Source organism: Bombina bombina, chromosome 2 (genome assembly GCF_027579735.1).
Source record: "Bombina bombina isolate aBomBom1 chromosome 2, aBomBom1.pri, whole genome shotgun sequence".
Taxonomy (NCBI): domain Eukaryota; kingdom Metazoa; phylum Chordata; class Amphibia; order Anura; family Bombinatoridae; genus Bombina; species Bombina bombina.
The window spans coordinates 1,098,900,143-1,098,920,501 of NC_069500.1; positions in this window are offsets into that span (position 1 = coordinate 1,098,900,143).

Here is a 20,359-nt window from a genome sequence, read left to right on the forward strand (position 1 = left end):
TGGCAAGTGTTCATTAGTGACGTGCCCATTTAACATCTTGTGGAAGAATAGTTGAAGCTCTATAAAGAGCTTAGGTTTAATGTAATATGAGTTACGTGGTTTACAGTTTTGGGAGGGACATGGTTGTATGAGATTAAAGGGACATAAAAGTGCAAAAGGAAAATGTAATGTGCTAGAGCATTTTATTATTGCACTGTTGCTTGCATATAAATATGTGTGTAACCACCAATCACCAGCTAGCTCCCAGTAGTGCACTGCTACCCCTAAGCCTATCTAGGTATGCTTTTCAACACAGTATACCAACAGAATGAAGTACATTTAAAAGTGTCTTAAAACTGCAAGCTCTATAAATTTCATGTCCCTTTAAGTTGATGTATCTTATTTTGTTTTCAGCGGTCATTATTCATTTTTATTGTTGATCTGTTGATATAGTTCTTGCCAAATTTGCTGGTATTCCATAGCCGTGGTTATATTCTCATTATTATTATTTTTATGATTATTATTATATATTATATATACTGCTACTACCACTAATAAAAATATAATTTGTCCTTACATAAAATATAACACTTTACCTGTCAACACTTAACCTCCCATGTCAGGACAATCTCAAGTCTGAGAGACTCTTTTATTTCAGGTGACTGTGAGATGCTTCAGATTAAAAACGTCAAAAATATATTATCTGCTCATAATTCCAACAAGAGATTCATTTAATGAGCCCTATTCTATCATACTTAATAACACCATAATCCCTGCAGGTCTTCCTGCCTTTTATTTTAGTATCAGAATTGAATCCTCACTTTCAATTTCCTCACTTTTTCAGATCGATGCTGTATATTGTCTACTTTTCTGCTGCCAGAAATTTGGTATAATGTAAAATATCCATACCTCAAATGTGCTAATATATGTTTTCATCCTGTTCTGTGTTCTGTCTACTGCTATAATTTACAACTCACAAGACTCCCTACTAGCATTTTTTTAAGCTTCAAAATAAGAATCACCTTATCTCTCTTTCATCGCCTGCTCTTGGTGTTATAGAGTTAAACATTTTTTTTTGTCAAATTTGTTTACTTCTTTTTTCATATCTATAATTTATGCCTCTAAAATAGCTATTAGTGTCCCTTTTTTGTTTCTATGCAGCACAATAAATGCTCTGTCAAACATACAATGAAAGTAACACTGTGTACTAGTCTACCTCAGATTACTATACATTAATGAAAGAAAAAGGAAAAATTCAGTCTGACCTGCTCTGAGAAAAAGAAAATCACTGTGATGCAGACAACAGTCGTGATCTTTGTGGAGCTGAATATGCAGCATTGAATGTTCAATTACATTATATATATATAAACTCACAATCTATCTATCTATCTATCTATCTATCTATCTATCTATCTATCTATCTATCTATCTATCTAGTCAGTATATATTTATACATACATACACACACACACACACACACACACAGTGTCTATCTATCTATCTATCTATCTATCTATCTATCTATCTGTCTACCTATCTATCTACAGTATATACACACACAGTATATCTATCCATATATGTATGTAATGTATATATATATATATATATATATATATATATATATATATATATATATATATATATATATATATATATATATATATACAGTTCAGTTTATATATACCCTGAGTTGGTTATGGTTGGTTAAACTGATAGTGCTCAACCAGAAACAAATAGTGGCTCACTAGCTTGTTCTTTAGCAGGCACCACCTGGGAGCAGCCTCTTTTAGCCCAACTGCACCTTTCACAGAAAAGAACTTCTAAAGAGAGTTAAAGGGACAGTAAAGTGTAAAATTGTTTATTTCCAAACGCCTAGATTTAGAGTTCTGCGTTAGCCATCCAAACCAGCGTTAGGGGGTCCTAACGCTGGTTTTGGCTGCCCGCTGGTATTTAGAGTCAGTCAGGAAAGGGTCTAACGCCCACTTTCCAGCCGCAACTTTTCCATACCGCAGATCCCCTTACGTCAATTGCGTATCGTATCTTTTCAATGGGATCTTTCTAACGCTGGTATTTGGAGTCTTGGCTGAAGTGAGCATTAGGGGGTCGATCCGATAAAAATCGTCACCCGCAAAAGCCGGCGACGCCAATAATTGCGCGGATTTGGTATCCTATATACGGCGTAACCTAGAAGTTACGCGCGTATATTTCTGCCGTCGCCCGCAGTTTTTTGGGCCATAGGCAGGTATACCAAACCCGCGCAGTTTGGTATCCAATATGCAGCGTAAGGACTTACGTGGCGAAAATGGAGAAAACTTACTCCATTTTCACCTCGCCACAAAAAGCAGCCGTAAGAAGCCTTACACTGACTATTGGAGCCCCGTAACTCCCTAAACTAACTAGAAAATAAACCTAACACCTAACGCATGCGCAATGTCTATCTCCCTGTCAACCGCGATCTGCTAAAATAAACCTAACACCTAACGCATGCGCAATGTCTATCTCCCTGTCAACCGCGATCCCCCCCCCCCCCCGAAATCCCTAATAAAGTTATTACCCCCTAAACCGCCGCTCCCGGACCCCGCCGCCATCTACATAAACTAACCCCCTACTGTGAGCCTCTAAAACCGCCGCCATCTACCTTATCTATCCCCTAATCTGACCCCTTACACCGCCGCCACCTATATAAAAATTATTAACCCCTAATCTAATCCCCTTACACCGCCGCCATCTCTATTAAAATGATTAACCCCTAATTTAATCTACCTACCCTGCCGCCAGCTATATTATCTATATTAACCCTAAGTATATTATAGTTAATATAGTTATTACATTATATATATTAACTATATTAACCCTAATTATATTAGGGTTAATATAGTTACTATAGTATTTATATTAACTATATTAACTCTATCTAACACTAACACCCCTAACTATATTTATATTAAATTAATCTAATTAATTTATAAACTAAAATATTCCTATTTAAATCTAAATACTTACCTATAAAATAAACCCTAAGATAGCTACAATATAATTAATAATTACATTGTAGCTATGTTAGGGTTAATATTTATTTTACAGGTAAATAGTTATTTATTTTAACTAGGTATAATAGATATTAAATAGTTATTAACTATTTAATATCTACCTAGTTAAAATAATTACCCAATTACCTGTAAAATAAATCCTAACCTAAGTTATAAATACACCTACACTATCAATAAATTAAATAAACTACAAACATCTATCTAAAAATACAATTAAATTAACTAAACTAAATTACAAAAAAAAACAAACACTAAATTACAAAAAATAAAAAAAAGATTACAAGATTTTTAAGCTAATTACACCTATTCTAAGCCCCCTAATAAAATAATAAACCCCCAAAATAAAAAAAATTCCCTGCCCTATTCTAAATTAAACAAATTTCAAAGCTCTTTACCTTACCAGCCCTTAAAAGGGCCTTTTGTGGGGCATGCCCCAAAGAATTCAGCTCTTTTGCATTCAACAAATACAATCCCCCCCCCCCCCCCATTACAACCCACCACCCACATACCCCTATTCTAAACCCACCCAAACCCCCCTTAAAAAAGCCTAACACTACCCCCCTGAAGATCTCCCTACCTTGTCTTCACCACACCGGGCCGAACTCCTGATCCGATCCGGGCGATGTCGTCCTCCAAGCGGCAAAGAAGAATTCTTCCTCCGGCGATGTCATCCTCCAAGCGGCAAAGAAGAATTCTTCCTCCGGCGACGTCTTCCTCCAAGCGGCAGCAAAGTCTTCATTCTTCCGGCGGCATCTTCAATCTTCTTTCTTCGCTCCGCCGCCGCGGAGCATCCATCCCGGCCGACTGCTAAACTTGGAATGAGGTACCTTTAAATGACGTCATCCAAGATGGCGTCCGCCGAATTCCGATTGGCTGATAGGATTCTATCAGCCAATCGGAATTAAGTTAAAAAAATCTGATTGGCTGATTGAATCAGCCAATCAGATTCAAATTCAATCCGATTGGCTGATCCAATCAGCCAATCAGATTGAGCTCGCATTCTATTGGCTGTTCCGATCAGCCAATAGAATGCGAGCTCAATCTGATTGGCTGATTGGATCAGCCAATCGGATTGAACTTGAATCTGATTGGCTGATTCAATCAGCCAATCAGATTTTTTTAACTTAATTCCGATTGGCTGATAGAATCCTATCAGCCAATCGGAATTCGGCGGACGCCATCTTGGATGACGTCATTTAAAGGTACTTCATTCCAAGTTTAGCAGTCGGCCGGGATGGATGCTCCGCGGCGGCGGAGCGAAGAAAGAAGATTGAAGATGCCGCCGGAAGAATGAAGACTTTGCTGCCGCTTGGAGGAAGACGTCGCCGGAGGAAGAATTCTTCTTTGCCGCTTGGAGGAAGACATCGCCCGGCTCGGATCAGGAGTTCGGCCCGGTGTGGTGAAGACAAGGTAGGGAGATCTTCAGGGGGGTAGTGTTAGGCTTTTTTAAGGGGGGTTTGGGTGGGTTTAGAATAGGGGTATGTGGGTGGTGGGTTGTAATGGGGGGGGGGGGGTATTGTATTTCTTGTATGCAAAAGAGCTGAATTCTTTGGGGCATGCCCCACAAAAGGCCCTTTTAAGGGCTGGTAAGGTAAAGAGCTTTGAAATTTGTTGAATTTAGAATAGGGCAGGGAATTTTTTTTATTTTGGGGGTTTATTATTTTATTAGGGGGCTTAGAATAGGTGTAATTAGCTTAAATATCTTGTAATCTTTTTTTTATTTTTTGTAATTTAGTGTTTTTTTTTTTTTGTAATTTAGTTTAGTTAATTTAATTGTATTTTTAGATAGATGTTAGTAGTTTATTAAATTTATTGATAGTGTAGGTGTATTTGTAACTTAGGTTAGGATTTATTTTACAGGTAATTGGGTAATTATTTTAACTAGGTAGATATTAAATAGTTAATAACTATTTAATATCTATTATACCTAGTTAAAATAATTAACAATTTACCTGTAAAATAAATATTAACCCTAACATAGCTACAATGTAATTATTAATTATATTGTAGCTATCTTAGGGTTTATTTTATAGGTAAGTATTTAGATTTAAATAGGAACATTTTAGTTTATAAATGAATTAGATTAATTTAATATAAATTTAGTTAGGGTTAGATAGAGTTAATATAGTTAATATAAATACTATAGTAACTATATTAACTATATTAACCCTAATATAATTAGGGTTAATATAGTTAATATATATAATGTAATACCTATATTAACTATAATATACTTAGGGTTAATATAGATAATATAGCTGGCGGCGGGGTAGGTAGATTAAATTAGGGGTTAATCATTTTAATAGAGATGGCGGCGGTGTAAGGGGCTTACATTAGGGGTTAATCATTTTAATATAGATGGCGGCGGTGTTAGGGGCTCACTTTAGGGGGTTATAGATATAATATAGCTGGCGGCGGGGTACGGGAGCGGCGGTTTAGGGGTTAATAACTTTATTAGGTTGCGGCGGGGTACGGGAGCGGCGGTTTAGGGGTTAATAGCTTTTTTATTGTTAGGATAGTGAGGGGGGATAGCGGATAGAGGGTTAGACAGTGCGGGCTATGTTAGGGAGGCGTGTTAGACAGTGCGGGCTATGTTAGGGAGGCGTGTTAGACAGTGCGGGCTATGTTAGGGAGGCGTGTTAGACAGTGCGGGCTATGTTAGGGAGGCGTGTTAGACAGTGCGGGCTATGTTAGGGAGGCGTGTTAGACAGTGCGGGCTATGTTAGGGAGGCGTGTTAGACAGTGCGGGCTATGTTAGGGAGGCGTGTTAGACAGTGCGGGCTATGTTAGGGAGGCGTGTTAGACAGTGCGGGCTATGTTAGGGAGGCGTGTTAGACAGTGCGGGTGTTTTAAACTTTAGTCAGGTTTTATAGGCGCCGGCAGATTCTAACGTGGCGCAAGTCACTGGCGACGCCAGAAATTTGTACTTATGCAGATTTCTGGACATCGCTGGTTTGTCAGACTTACGGCACGTTAGCATCTGACGGCGACCTATATGGGATAGCTCGAGTTGCGAGCTGAAACTGCGGGCGACGCCGGTTCCCTCGCTTGCGCCGCAAACTGCGATCGATATCGGATCGCGCCCTAGAACTCTAACGACAAGACTCCAGCCGCAGAAAAAAGTTAGGAGTTAAGAGCTTTATGGGCTAACGCCGGTTCATAAAGCTCTTAACTACTGTGCTCTAAAGTACACTAACACCCATAAACTACCTATGCACCCCTAAACCGAGGTCCCCCCACATCGCCACCACTATAATTAAATTTTTTAACCCCTAATCTGCCGATCGTACACCGCCGCAACCTACATTATCCCTATGTACCCCTAATCTGCTGCCCCTAACATCGCCGACACCTACATAATATTTATTAACCCCTAATCTGCCCCCCCCCCCCAATGTCGCTGCTACCTACCTACACTTATTAACCCCTAATCTGCCGACCGGACCTCGCCGCCACTATAATAAAGTTATTAACCCCTAAACCGCCTCACTCCCGCCTCAAAAACCCTATAATAAATAGTATTAACCACTAATCTGCCCTCCCTAACATCGCTGACTCCCAACTTCAAGTATTAACCCATAATCTGCCGACCGGACCTCGCCGCTACTCTAATAAATGTATTAACCCCTAAAGCTAAGTCTAACACTAACACCCCCCCTAAGTTAAATTTAATTTAAATCTAACGAAATAAAATAAATCTTATTAAATAAATTAATCCTATTTAAAGATAAATACTTACCTGTAAAATAAACCCTAATATAGCTACAATATAATGAATAATTATATTGTAGCTATTTTAGGATTAATATTTATTTTACAGGCAACGTTTTATTTATTTTAACCAGGTACAATAGCTATTAAATAGTTAATAACTATTTAATAGCTACCTAGTTAAAATAATTACAAAATTACCAGTAAAATAAATCCTAACCTAAGTTACAATTAAACCTAACACTACACTATCAATAAATTAATTAAATAAACTACCTACAATTATCTACAATTAAATCAACAAAACTAAATTACAAAAACAAACAAACACTAAATTACAAAAAAATAAAAAAAGATTACAAGAATTTTAAACTAATTACACCTACTCTAAGCCCCCTAAAAAAATAACAAAGCCCCCCAAAATAAAAAAATGCCCTACCCTATTCTAAAATAAAAAGTTTACAGCTCTTTTACCTTACCAGCCCTTAAAAGGGCCTTTTGCGGGGCATGCCCCAAAGAAAACAGCTCTTTTGCCTGTAAATAAACATACAATACCCCCCCAACATTACAACCCACCACCCACATACCCCTAATCTAACCCAAACCCCCCTTAAAGAACCTAACACTAAGCCCCTGAAGATCTCCCTACCTTATCTTCACCACGCCTGGTATCACCTATCCGTCCAGAAGAGGCTCCAAAGTCTTCATCCTATCCGGCAAGAAGAGGTCCAGAAGAGGCTCCGAAGTCTTCCTCCTATCCGGCAAGAAGAGGACATCCGGACCGGCAAACATCTTCATCCAAGCGGCATCTTCTATCTTCATCCATCTGACGAGGAGCGGCTCCATCTTGAAGACCTCCGGTGCGGAACATCCTCTTCTCCCGACGACTAGACGACGAATGAAGGTTCCTTTAAGGGACGTCATCCAAGATGGCGTCCCTCAAATTCAGATTGGCTGATAGGATTCTATCAGCCAATCGGAATTAAGGTAGGAAAAATCTGATTGGCTGATTGAATCAGCCAATCAGATTGAAGTTCAATCCAATTGGCTGATCCAATCAGCCAATCAGATTGAGCTCGCATTTTATTGGCTGATCGGTGGAAGAAGATGGCTCTGCGTCGGCTCGTCTGAAGATGGCTTCACTCCGCTCCGGATGGATGAAGATTGAAGACGTCACCTGGATGAAGACTTCAATCGGATGGAAGACCTCTTCAGCGCCCCTTGGATGATGACTTCGGCCACTGCGGATGTCCTCTTCTGTTCCATCGGTGGTCGGCTGGCTGAAGACGGCTAAAGGTAGGATGATCTTCAGGGGGTAGTGTTAGGTTTATTTAAGGGGGGTTTGGGTTAGAGTAGGGGTATGTGGGTGGTGGGTTTTAATGTTGGGGGGGTTGTATTTTTTTTACAGGTAAAAGAGCTGAATACTTTGGGGCATGCCCCGCAAAAGGCCCGTAGCTTAAAATTGTTGTAATATTTTTTAAATGTTTGTAACTTTTATTTATTTTTTGGAACTTAGTTTTTTTTATTTTTTGTACTTTAGTTAGTTTATTTAATTGTATTTAATTGTAGTTATTTGTAGCTAATTTATTTAATTAATTTAATGATAGTGTAGTGTTAGGTTTAATTGTAACTTAGGTTAGGATTTATTTTACAGGTAATTTTGTATTTCTTTTAGCTAGGTAGTTATTAAATAGTTAATAACTATTTAATAACTATTCTAACTAGCTAAAATAAATACAAAGTTACCTGTAAAATAAATATAAATCCTAAAATAGCTACAATGTAATTATTAATTACATTGTAGCTATCTTAGGGTTTATTTTACAGGTAAGTATTTAGTTTTAAATAGGAATAATTTATTTAATGATAGTGTAGTGTTAGGTGTAATTGTAACTTAGGTTAGTTTTTATTTTACACAATCAAAAAAAAAACAGGAAAGCATGCCAAGCACCAAAAAATAATAAATAAAAATCGCACTTTATTAGTATTCCATTAAAAATATATTATTACAAAGAGAGAGAATGTGGGGGGACCCCCAAACAAATCAGACTAACGCGTTTCGGCTAGGAGAGCCGTACTCATAGTCCATAAAACCACTAAAAGTACATTGATTTAAATACCCAGTGTTCTATTACTATTGGTTGGTCTTCTAATTGAAATTTAAAGGTAAAGTGCCCCAAACATTTAAAGCACCTTTGTATTTAGTTTTACATGATTTATAACTAAATCACCTTTATAATTTCTTTAGATGGCCAAATGGGGGTGAGAGATGTTAAATAGCATAAATACAATTACAAACATGATATTGTCACAGGACTGACTCAACTCTAAATGCTCATGGGAAATACATATTGCAGTACACAATTCAAAGTTATAGCCAAATTGAATTAAATTGTCTAAAAGGAAATACTGATATATAGTTCTTCAGTCCCATTATACAGTAATAGGTGAAAGGAGGTATATTAACATATTCAACCTAAGATAACAAAAAATGACAAAAAAGTTATAGTGAGCCCATGACTAAAGGCACTTGTTTTATACTCATAACCCCAAATTAGTGTAAAAGCGATATCAACCACTTAGATAGATAGTAATCCTATTTGAGTCTCACAGATTAATAATATATCTTTTGGAGGATAATAACACCAACCGAGCCTATTGATAAGTGTAAATGAGCCTATGACTAGAGGACAATATACCAATCTAGATATATTTAAATAAATAGATACAAATAGATACACATAGATTAACCTCAAAAAAACCCTGAGACCTATAAACTTGATCCCTAAAGTAAAAGAGGTTATCTTCAATATTTATAAATGAGCCTATGACTAGAGGACAGTGTAAAAAGCTAGATTTAATTAATTAGATACACAGGCTAGTTAGACTAATACCTGTTTCCTTAGTCCCTATACACTAGTGTTGTCTTCAGTATTAATAAATGAGCCTATGACTAGAGGACAGTGTAAGAACTGGATTTAATTAGTTAAATACATAGTCTAGTAAAACTAATACCTGCTTACTTGGTCCCTACAAACTAGTATGTTACATATTTACAGAATATAACCAGAATGCAATGTCATTGTCATGGCTGTAGATGAACCTAAGACCCACGGGTAATATGTTGAACTAGATTAGTCCCTCACGTCCAATAATTAATGAAATCGTATTCTGAATTTAGGCCCCAAGGTCTCTTAGTTTGGAGCCTAAATATCCAATACATCTCTTGTCTTGACAGGACATCAAAACGGTTCCCTCCTCTCTTTTCGTGCTGTACCTTTTCAATAATCATCCATTTAAGGGAATGACAATCTTTGTCATGCTTTTGTACAAAGTGGGTTACCAATGTAGTACTACTCTTACCTACTCGAATCGTGGACAAATGTTCGCGTATTCTAGAGCGGACATCCCTAGTGGTCAATCCTACATATTGCAAATTGCACAACGTGCACCACAGGAGATAGATGCAATATGTAGATCTGCAGTTGACACAAGAGGAGATATCAAAGGTTTCCCCAGTCACTGCTGAAGTGAAAGAGGTACCAACCTGTACGTACTCACATGCCTTGCATTGTGAATATCCGCACCTGTATGTTCCTCTATGACTTAACCAAGAGGAAGCAGCTCCCATCTCAAGTCTAGGTCTTTTCAATTGAGAAGGGGACACGAGGTTACCTATAGTCTTATTCCTCCTATAGGAAAACCTGCAACCTCTTTTAACCGTTTCTGTGAGAGCATCATCAGCCACCAGTAGTTGAAAGTGGCTGCGGATTATACCACAAATCTGTGTATACTGGGCTGAATAATCTGTCACGAAGGTTAATGTGTTATCTGTACTCTTTTTTGGAGTGGGTTTATCCTTTAAGAGGGTTTCCCGTGGCATATTATTTACTTCATTTCTGGCTCTCTTAATGATTTTTCTACTGTATCCCCTTTGTTGCAGGCGTTCTTCCAGATCATCTGCATGAGTGACATAGGTTTGGGGTAAAGTACAGTTGCGTTTAATATGCACAAATTGGCCCTTTGCCACAGAGTAAGGCATGTGTTTGGGATGGCAACTCCTTGTATGCAATAGGCTATTCCCTGAGATAGGCTTCCTATACACTTGTGAGGAAACCTTACCCGAAGACCAGCCTCTTAACTCAAGGTCCAGATAATGTACCTGATCCTTATTATACTCAAATGTGAATTTTAGATTCACTTAGTTTTTTCCCAAGTAGTCTACAAATTCGCGTGCTTGTTCCATGTTTCCCCTCCATATAAATAGAAGATCATCTATGTAGCGGATATACAATCTGATTTTCGGTCTGAAGGGGTTACCGGCCGCATAGACGTGGGACCGCTCCCACCAACCCATAAATAGGTTGGCGTAGGTGGGAGCAAACTTTGCTCCCATAGCGGTCCCACGTCTCTGCAGGTAGAACTCCCCCTCAAACCGAAAATAGTTGTGGGTCAACAGGAAATGGGTGACATCTACTACAAAGGTAATGAACGAGTCGCTGTGGGTTGTTTCTCTTTCAGAAAATATGTCACTGCTTTTATGCCCCATTCATGGGGTATTGTGGAATATAGAGAAACAACATCCACAGAGAGCCATCCAAAATCTCGTTCCCAAGGTACGTTTTCAACCAAACTCAACACATGCTTAGAGTCCCTGGCATGGCTGGGGAGTGACTTAACCAGAGGCTGGAGGACTCCATCAAGCCACTCCGAAAGGTGTTCCAGCATAGACCCTATACCATTCACTATGGGTCTACCCTGGACATTTTCTAGTGACTTATGCACCTTCGGAAAATGATGGAACAGGGGGATGACCGGATGTTCCACAAAGAGGTATTTAAAGGTTTTCTCATCCAAAAGTCCATCCTCCACTGCTCCATCCAGAAGGTGCATAAGTTCTCTCTGGAATCTATTAGTAGGATCCTGACTCAAATGTTGATAATTTTCCACATCTTCCAGCTGTCTTAGGGCTTCTTTGATGTAATCTGATCTGTTAAGGAGGACCACTGAGCCCCCCTTGTCCGCCTGTTTTATAACCACTTCCACATTTTCTTCCAAAGATTTAAGGGCTTTTCTTTCATTTAATGACATATTTCTCATGGAACTAGTCTGGGACAAGGATAGATGTCTCAAATCTGATTCTACCCTCTTATAGAAAGTCTCGATTATATTGCCCCTACTCTGGATGGGGTAGAAGGTAGAGGGTTTTTTATATCTTTTGACCCTATCAGGGTTTACCTCCTCTGATCTTGGCAATCCCTCTCTCCCCAACTCCTCCAGAGTAATGAGATCACATGTCTCAAGAAAATCAAGTTCCTGACGAATATCTCTTTGAATTGTACTCTCAGTATTTGCTACTTCCTGGTCTGTGTTTGCACCTGAAAAATGCTTACGTAAAGTTAGATTTCGAATAAATCTATTAAAATCCAGCATTGTTTTAAACAAGTTGAAATTAACTGTTGGTACAAAACCCAGACCAAGAGACAGCACCCTCTCCTCATAGTTAGTTAGAATGTGGTTTCATAAATTTATGACGGTATGTACTTGGACGGGGCTCTCGTCTGGCGTGATGGATACCTCCCCTGTTGGGGTCCCTGTATGGTAGTACCTCCCCCTTCCCTGGGGTGATGGCCTACCTGAAAAACCTGCTCCAGTTGTACTAGCTCATCATCCCTATTCTGTGCCATATTATTGGTAGATTGAGCCGGAGTATAGTGATAATCAGATGTAGGCTGATACCTTCTTTGCTGACTTGATTGACCCCTAGATCGTGAGGAGTTGTAGATTATTCTACCTCTCCCAGAGCCTGCCCTATTACCACTCCTACTCTGCTGGTACATATGACCCCCATTTCTGTTGAGTTCTGTGTTAATATCAACAATTTCTTGTGAAAAATTACCATCCTCATTCTCTGACTGTGTACTATCCCCACCTGAGTCAGCCTCACTCTCAGAAAATCTAACTGTTCTTCTGCCTCTAGATCTTCTCCCCCTATTGCGTCTTCCCCCTCTGGAAAAATTCTGGGACCTCCTGAATTGGGACCTTTGGCTCTTATTCCAAATATATATTTTGTTACTGTCATAGTCTGCCTTATCTCTAATGAATTTAGTGTGTTTGATGTTAACTATCTCACTTTTCACCTCTGATATGGTACGTTGCAAAACCTTATCAAAATTGGGATAATCCACTGTGCTAGAATAGGTATTCAAAAGTAACTGCACCTCCACAATCTCAGATCGTGTAGATGATAACATATTAGACTTATAGGTAATTAACAATTTCATCAATCTATAAGAACAATCATTAAGCACAGTATTCCACAGTTCTATAAATTCTGTATCCTCTGTATCAAAGGTAGGGAACTTATTGACCCTGAGGCCTCTCGGTATCATATTTAAAGCCAAGTATTTCTCCAGAGTCCATATATCCCATTTAAGTTTTTTCTCTTTAATTAGCAACCGTTCCATATCGTCAAATAACATAGGCAAGTCGTAGTTGTTTCTATCCTGTGAAAAAATCTGGTCAATCTCCCTATTGTCCACATCTCTTTCATCCGCTTTCTTTAGGGAGTAGAATACTACTACTGCTTCATCTTGGATTTGCTGCATGTTGGACAGGCTAGTTGGCACAAGTGGCTTACCACCTGCCACCTTAAATTTATAACACTGAAAGGAAAGTCCCAACTAGTCCTTTAGAAAAGATTAGCCCCACTAAGGTTTTAACCGGACAATTTACTTATTCAAGTTACCCTCAGGAGTGCATCAAGGTATTCAAGGGGCCTCAGTATTTGAGTAGACAGAATTTTATCTGAATATTATTTTATAAAATGCAAACTGATATCAAATTCCCCCAAAATAAACCAGTGCCTGCCAGTGTGCTCAGCATATGACAAACAGTCTGTTGATCTCGAAAGTACAGTCTATAAACTCACATGTACGGCCTCTACTTGTATCATCATTTGTTTAATCACACACTTGGAAAGTTAATCATTCAAAATGTCCCAGTTATACTCGGTTATACAGGTTACTCAGATAACATTTCTCACCAGCTATGGATATCCTGCTCTCCCAGGCTACAGCCTGTCCACCAACGCGGAACGAGCACACCTCTAGCCGGGCTTCTCCTTCAACAGTGTTTCCTGTATCGAGTAACGTCCTGTTAGCCAATAGAAACAAGATGGTGACGTATCCAACGTGTCACTTACGCCACTCCGCCAATGGTAATCCGACTGATTGACGTTTCCCTCTTGTCATCCGTCAGTAACCAATTAGGGCATATTGAGGATATCCAATGACCATCCAGGGGTCAGCCTCAACTTGCGATATTCCGTTGGTAAACAAACAGGGAGTAATAAAAATACTTGCCGTAATGAGACAAATGTAGATAGTGAGGCTTCACTGTACACACACAGGCATAGGTATTGAGAGCGGCCCCTATATGAAAAACTGAAGAGGGTAATCTTTGCTTCCTCCTCACTGAGGGTAACTCTGGTGGGCTTAGCAGACGGTGCTGGCTTGTGGTAAAAAATACACAATCAAAAAAAAAAAACAGGAAAGCATGCCAAGCACCAAAAAATAATAAATAAAAATCGCACTTTATTAGTATTCCATTAAAAATATATTATTACAAAGAGAGAGAATGTGGGGGGACCCCCAAACAAAACAGACTAACGCGTTTCGGCTAGGAGAGCCATACTCATAGTCCATAAAACCACTAAAAGTACATTGATTTAAATACCCAGTGTTCTATTACTATTGGTTGGTCTTCTAATTGAAATTTAAAGGTACAGTGCCCCAAACATTTAAAGCACCTTTGTATTTAGTTTTACATGATTTATAACTAAATCACCTTTATAATTTCTTTAGATGGCCAAATGGGGTGAGAGATGTTAAATAGCATAAATACAATTACAAACATGATATTGTCACAGGACTGACTCAACTCTAAATGCTCATGGGAAATACATATTGCAGTACACAATTCAAAGTTATAGCCAAATTGAATTAAATTGTCTAAAAGGAAATACTGATATATAGTTCTTCAGTCCCATTATACAGTAATAGGTGAAAGGAAGTATATTAACATATTCAACCTAAGATAACAAAAAATGACAAAAAAGTTATAGTGAGCCCATGACTAAAGGCACTTGTTTTATACTCATAACCCCAAATTAGTGTAAAAGCGATATCAACCACTTAGATAGATAGTAATCCTATTTGAGTCTCACAGATTAATAATATATCTTTTGGAGGATAATAACACCAACCGAGCCTATTGATAAGTGTAAATGAGCCTATGACTAGAGGACAATATACCAATCTAGATATATTTAAATAAATAGATACAAATAGATACAAATAGATTAACCTCAAAAAACCCTGAGACCTATAAACTTGATCCCTAAAGTAAAAGAGGTTATCTTCAATATTTATAAATGAGCCTATGACTAGAGGACAGTGTAAAAAGCTAGATTTAATTAATTAGATACACAGGCTAGTTAGACTAATACCTGTTTCCTTGGTCCCTATACACTAGTGTTGTCTTCAGTATTAATAAATGAGCCTATGACTAGAGGACAGTGTAAGAACTGGATTTAATTAGTTAAATACATAGTCTAGTAAAACTAATACCTGCTTACTTGGTCCCTACAAACTAGTATGTTACATATTTACAGAATATAACCAGAATGCAATGTCATTGTCATGGCTGTAGATGAACCTAAGACCCACGGGTAATATGTTGAACTAGATTAGTCCCTCACGTCCAATAATTAATGAAATCGTATTCTGAATTTAGGCCCCAAGGTCTCTTAGTTTGGAGCCTAAATATCCAATACATCTCTTGTCTTGACAGGACATCAAAACGGTTCCCTCCTCTCTTTTCGTGCTGTACCTTTTCAATAATCATCCATTTAAGGGAATGACAATCTTTGTCATGCTTTTGTACAAAGTGGGTTACCAATGTAGTACTACTCTTACCTACTCGAATCGTGGACAAATGTTCGCGTATTCTAGAGCGGACATCCCTAGTGGTCAATCCTACATATTGCAAATTGCACAACGTGCACCACAGGAGATAGATGCAATATGTAGATCTGCAGTTGACACAAGAGGAGATATCAAAGGTTTCCCCAGTCACTGCTGAAGTGAAAGAGGTACCAACCTGTACGTACTCACATGCCTTGCATTGTGAATATCCGCACCTGTATGTTCCTCTATGACTTAACCAAGAGGAAGCAGCTCCCATCTCAAGTCTAGGTCTTTTCAATTGAGAAGGGGACACGAGGTTACCTATAGTCTTATTCCTCCTATAGGAAAACCTGCAACCTCTTTTAACCGTTTCTGTGAGAGCATCATCAGCCACCAGTAGTTGAAAGTGGCTGCGGATTATACCACAAATCTGTGTATACTGGGCTGAATAATCTGTCACAAAGGTTAATGTGTTATCTGTACTCTTTTTTGGAGTGGGTTTATCCTTTAAGAGGGTTTCCCGTGGCATATTATTTACTTCATTTCTGGCTCTCTTAATGATTTTTCTACTGTAGCCCCTTTGTTGCAGGCGTTCTTCCAGATCATCTGCATGAGTGACATAGGTTTGGGGTAAAGTACAGTTGCGTTTAATACGCACAAATTGGCCCTTTGCCACAGAGTAAGGCATGTGTTTGGGATGGCAACTCCTTGCATGCAATAGGCTATTCCCTGAGATAGGCTTCCTATACACTTGTGAGGAAACCTTACCCGAAGACCAGCCTCTTAACTCAAGGTCCAGATAATGTACCTGATCCTTATTATACTCAAATGTGAATTTTAGATTCACTTCGTTTTGTCCCAAGTAGTCTACAAATTTGCGTGCTTGTTCCATGTTTCCCCTCCATATAAATAGAAGATCATCTATGTAGCGGATATACAATCTGATTTTTGGTCTGAAGGGGTTACCGGCCGCATAGACGTGGGACCGCTCCCACCAACCCATAAATAGGTTGGCGTAGGTGGGAGCAAACTTTGCTCCCATAGCGGTCCCACGTCTCTGCAGGCAGAACTCCCCCTCAAACCGAAAATAGTTGTGGGTCAACAGGAAATGGGTGGCATCTACTACAAAGGTAATGAACAAGTCGCTGTGGGTTGTTTTCTCTTTCAGAAAATATGTCACTGATTTTATGCCCCATTCATGGGGTATTGTGGAATATAGAGAAACAACATCCACAGAGAGCCATCCAAAATCTCGTTCCCAAGGTACGTTTTCAACCAAACTCAACACATGCTTAGAGTCCCTGGCATGGCTGGGGAGTGACTTAACCAGAGGCTGGAGGACTCCATCAAGCCACTCCGAAAGGTGTTCCAGCATAGACCCTATACCATTCACTATGGGTCTACCCTGGACATCTTCTAGTGACTTATGCACCTTCGGAAAATGATGGAACAGGGGGATGACCGGATGTTCCACAAAGAGGTATTTAAAGGTTTTCTCATCCAAAAGTCCATCCTCCACTGCTCCATCCAGAAGGTGCATAAGTTCTCTCTGGAATCTATTAGTAGGATCCTGACTCAAATGTTGATAATTTTCCACATCTTCCAGCTGTCTTAGGGCTTCTTTGATGTAATCTGATCTGTTAAGGAGGACCACTGAGCCCCCCTTGTCCGCCTGTTTTATAACCACTTCCACATTTTCTTCCAAAGATTTAAGGGCTTTTCTTTCATTTAATGACATATTTCTCATGGAACTAGTCTGGGACAAGGATAGATGTTTCAAATCTGATTCTACCCTCTTATAGAAAGTCTCGATTATATTGCCCCTACTCTGGATGGGGTAGAAGGTAGAGGGGTTTTTATATCTTTTGACCCTATCAGGGTTTACCTCCTCCGATCTTGGCAATCCCTCTCTCCCCAACTCCTCCAGAGTAATGAGATCACATGTCTCAAGAAAATCAAGTTCCTGACGGATATCTCTTTGAATTGTACTCTCAGTATTTGCTACTTCCTGGTCTGTGTTTGCACCTGAAAAATGCTTACGTAAAGTTAGATTTCGAATAAATCTATTAAAATCCAGCATTGTTTTAAACAAGTTGAAATTAACTGTTGGTACAAAACCCAGACCAAGAGACAGCACCCTCTCCTCATAGTTAGTTAGAATGTGGTTTGATAAATTTATGACGGTATGTACTTGGACAGGGCTCTCGTCTGGCGTGATGGATTGGATACCTCCCCTGTTGGGGTCCCTGTATGGTAGTACCTCCCCCTTCCCTGGGGTGATGGCCTACCTGAAAAACCTGCTCCAGTTGTACTAGCTCATCATCCCTATTCTGTGCCATATTATTGGTAGATTGAGCCGGAGTATAGTGATAATCAGATGTAGGCTGATACCTTCTTTGCTGACTTGATTGACCCCTAGATCGTGAGGAGTTGTAGATTATTCTACCTCTCCCAGAGCCTGCCCTATTACCACTCCTACTCTGCTGGTACATATGACCCCCATTTCTGTTGAGTTCTGTGTTAATATCAACAATTTCTTGTGAAAAATTACCATCCTCATTCTCTGACTGTGTACTATCCCCACCTGAGTCAGCCTCACTCTCAGAAAATGTAACTGTTCTTCTGCCTCTAGATCTTCTCCCCCTATTGCGCCTTCCCCCTCTGGAAAAATTCTGGGACCTCCTGAATTGGGACCTTTGGCTCTTATTCCAAATATATATTTTGTTACTGTCATAGTCTGCCTTATCTCTAATGAATTTAGTGTGTTTGATGTTAACTATCTCACTTTTCACCTCTGATATGGTACGTTGCAAAACCTTATCAAAATTGGGATAATCCACTGTGCTAGAATAGGTATTCAAAAGTAACTGCACCTCCACAATCTCAGATCGTGTAGATGATAACATATTAGACTTATAGGTAATTAACAATTTCATCAATCTATAAGAACAATCATTAAGCACAGTATTCCACAGTTCTATAAATTCTGTATCCTCTGTATCAAAGGTAGGGAACTTATTGACCCTGAGGCCTCTCGGTATCATATTTAAAGCCAAGTATTTCTCCAGAGTCCATATATCCCATTTAAGTTTTTTCTCTTTAATTAGCAACCCCTAGATCGTGAGGAGTTGTAGATTATTCTACCTCTCCCAGAGCCTGCCCTATTACCACTCCTACTCTGCTGGTACATATGACCCCCATTTCTGTTGAGTTCTGTGTTAATATCAACAATTTCTTGTGAAAAATTACCATCCTCATTCTCTGACTGTGTACTATCCCCACCTGAGTCAGCCTCACTCTCAGAAAATCTAACTGTTCTTCTGCCTCTAGATCTTCTCCCCCTATTGCGTCTTCCCCCTCTGGAAAAATTCTGGGACCTCCTGAATTGGGACCTTTGGCTCTTATTCCAAATATATATTTTGTTACTGTCTAAGGCCTAGATTTGGAGTTCGGCGGTAGCCGTCAAAACCAGCGTTAGAGGCTCCTAACGCTGGTTTTAGGCTACCGCCGGTATTTGGAGTCAGTGATTAAAGGGTCTAACGCTCACTTTTCAGCCGCGACTTTTCCATACCGCAGATCCCCCTACGCCATTTGCGTATCCTATATTTTCAATGGGATCTTTCTAACGCCGGTATTTAGAGTCGTTTCTGAAGTGAGCGTTAGAGCTCTAACGACAAAATTCCAGCCGCCTGAAAATAGCAGGAGTTAAGAGCTTTCTGGCTAACGCCGGTTCATAAAGCTCTTAACTACTGTACCCTAAAGTACACTAACACCCATAAACTACCTATGTACCCCTAAACCGAGCTCCCCCCACATCGCCGACACTCGATTTAAATTTTTAACCCCTAATCTGCCGACCGCCACCTACGTTATACTTATGTACCCCTAATCTGCTGCCCCTAACCCCGCCAACCCCTGTATTACATTTATTAACCCCTAACCTGCCCCCCACAACGTCGCCGCCAGCTACTTAAAATAATTAACCCCTAATCTTCCGACCGCAAAGCGCCGCCACCTACGTTATCCCTATGTACCCCTAATCTGCTACCCCTAACACCGCCGACCCCTATATTATATTTATTAACCCCTAATCTGCCCCCCTCAACGTCGCCGACACCTGCCTACACTTATTAACCCCTAATCTGCCGAGCGGACCTGAGCGCTACTATAATCAAGTTATTAACCCCTAACCCGCCTCACTAACCCTATCATAAATAGTATTAACCCCTAATCTGCCCTCCCTAACATCGCCGACACCTAACTTCAATTATTAACTCCTAATCTGACGACCGGAGCTTACCGCTATTCTAATAAATTGATTAACCCCTAAAGCTAAGTCTAACCCTAACACTAACACCCCCCTAACTTAAATATAATTTTAATCTAACGAAATAAATTAACTCTTATTAAATAAATGATTCCTATTTAAAGCTAAATACTTACCTGTAAAATAAATCCTAATATAGCTACAATATAAATTATAATTATATTATAGCTATTTTAGGATTAATATTTATTTTACAGGCAACTTGGTATTTATTTTAACTAGGTACAATAGCTATTAAATAGTTAAGAACTATTTAATAGCTACCTAGTTAAAATAATAACAAATTTACCTGTAAAATAAATCCTAACCTAAGATATAATTAA